Source organism: Telopea speciosissima, unplaced genomic scaffold, assembly GCF_018873765.1.
Source record: "Telopea speciosissima isolate NSW1024214 ecotype Mountain lineage unplaced genomic scaffold, Tspe_v1 Tspe_v1.0012, whole genome shotgun sequence".
NCBI lineage: Eukaryota > Viridiplantae > Streptophyta > Magnoliopsida > Proteales > Proteaceae > Telopea > Telopea speciosissima.
In genome coordinates, this window is record NW_025317348.1 from 282501 (window position 1) to 285000 (window position 2500).

The 2500-nt window shown below is 47.8% G+C and overlaps 1 pseudogene; it reads left to right on the top strand.

Moving 5' to 3' along the window:
* LOC122647055 overlaps window positions 1–104 on the top strand; it is a 1108-nt pseudogene extending 1004 nt beyond the window's left edge.
* The last annotated feature ends 2396 nt before the right edge of the window (window positions 105–2500 follow it).

Below are 2500 nucleotides of genomic sequence, written 5' to 3' on the forward strand. Positions count from 1 at the left end.
TAACCAAGCCAAGCCTTGCCTTATATATGAGTTGTGGCAATGAGGTAGGCCCGAAGGAGCCTTAAGCACGAAAACAATGCTCAAGTCAAGGCTCTGGGCAACGAGTGGGAGGGAGGGAAGGAAGGCAGTCAAAGAACTACTCGCTAGGAGGCTGCTGCTTCAGCTTGCTCCGTAAACTGAACTCGCTGCCCAAGTAGTTCGATTAGTTCCGCCGTATCCTACACTCGCCCGCTTGAAAGCCAAGGCCCCCAACACCCATCCTTTCGTTCACTACGTTCCTCTATATAGCCGCCTAATCCCTTCGCTGTCGCTCACTGCATCTCGTCTCGTTCTCGAGCCTGTGGTGTGTAGGCAGCGCAATAGCTTCTGAAGCGAGCCAACATGCGAGCGGAGAGAAGGAAGGGAGATTGATGATTTTGCCTACTTCGAGTACGGGTAGTAGGTAGGTTCTAAGAAAATAAGAATTTGCTTGAAGATAAGAAGAGAAGAAGCCGAGAAGTACTGAACCTCGCCCCGAGAACCAGAAGTACTTCTCGCCGACAACTAGCTAAGGGGGGACAGAAGGACAGACAGATTAGACTCGAGAAGACTTGCTACGTCGAAGGCATAGTAGAGACAGACTGACTGACTCAACGAAGAGCCCTATGTTGAGTAAGGGGGGAGTGACTCCGTTCCTACTGAACTAGGTTAAGTCGGTTCCTCCTTCATCACGTAGTTCAGTCTAAAATAAAATCCCTCCTGAACTCGTTCACTTCGTGAACTGCTACTTGTCTCCCGCACTCTCGCCTGGAACTCCACTTTCCAACAGTCCCGTTGGGGCCTATATATAAAGGTGAATTCATGAACGAGCCTATAAACCTGCATGCAAGCGGCGACTCCCACATAATACCTAAGCCTATAACTCTTTCCTACAATAATACCTCCGCCTCTATCGGAACTCGAAACCCGAACAGCAGCGACTTCGTCCGTCCAAGGGAAACTCCTCAAAACAAAAGGCCACTCGTCTCTAACCCTTTCAAAAACTGGTTTTTTGGTTTGCGAGAGCCACCTAGAAGTTCTCTATCTCGAAAGCCGCCCCCTAAGGAAGTAATCCATAGGGTTGGTGTGGCCGGCCCTAGTTGCCTTGATTCACACTAGTTGTTTCCAGTAGCTCAAATCCGGATTCCTCTTGATGTCGAAACACCCTACTACTCGAAAGCCGAAGAAAGAGCCCAGAAGATCAGAGTAGAGTATTGCCTATCATAGGTCAGGGGGAGACTGAGGAAGTCTTTCATTTAGCTGTTCGAGAAGAGACGGAAGGAAGGAACCCCAAAACCCAGATCTGACTGACAGCTAAAGGTAGGTAGCCGACTAACGTCGACGAGTCTCGAGCTCTAGACGAAACGAAGTCAAGCAAGAGTACTATAGCCCTGAGTGAAATGGATAAACACTTCTGAAGGAGTTCCCACAATACCTGTGAATGTCAACTTCACTCTAAGGGAGGCGCTGGTACGCTGCTCGCCAATACCTCCACTCGCCTCTTTTATATAGAGGACTACACTCGCTTATAGGCTCGTTCATCAATTCACTCGCTAGGGAGGGATACGGAGGGACTATAACGAACTACGTGAGAGAAGGAACAGATTCTTTCTATACCTGAGACGGGAACAAGCCTAAGGGCCCTTATTTCTATCAAGCAGAAGGAAGAAAGGAGCATCACGATAAGGGAAAACAAACGAAAAAGCCTAACAGGGTCCTCCGTTCTAGCACTCAAAAGGCGTCAGGTTCGTTCCTTCTTTGATCTCGAAACAACGTTCATTCATGAACGGTGGATACACGTTCCGTGCCACGTGTCTGCCTATAACGCTTGTCTCGTTTTCCCTGTGTAGGCAGCTCGTTAGAAGTACTATTGATGACGGACGGGCACCTAGTAGTAGTAGTTTTGTGGGATTCATTGAATCTTTCCTTCTTTCTATTCGTTCCGGTAGCTAATTAGTAAGTCGGTATTCATCCGTCAATCCGTACTCGGAACTTTTTTGTTTGAATCCCAGATCCCTATAGTTAGTGCCTACCTGCCTTAGCCCCTTCCCTTCGAATAGTCCGGTAGCTAGTACAGTTCTATCGCCTGTGGTGTGGAGGATACGGAGCTAATGGAACTACTTGAACTCCGCTCTATGTGTCCGTACTCGATATAATGTGTTCCCCTTTTTCGAGATAGATGACAAAGAGATCTGAAGCAAGGGATCCCTGAAGCAGTCATCAGACTGAAAAGCAGCCTTCCGAAAGAGGAAGTAGCTATTTTATGACTCTAATCCAGTCCAGAGGTTCACACACAAACCACACCCAACCCATTCACTATCTATCAAAGCAAACAAAGAAAGGTAATGGTTGTGCTCTCAGTGGAATTCACTAATGAATGTGAATACCGTCCAGAAATTCTTTCCTGCTCACAAGCACCAGCCTAACGGTATTTGGTACAGTGCATTTACTCTAATAGGGCGGGGTACAGTGCCTTCGTACT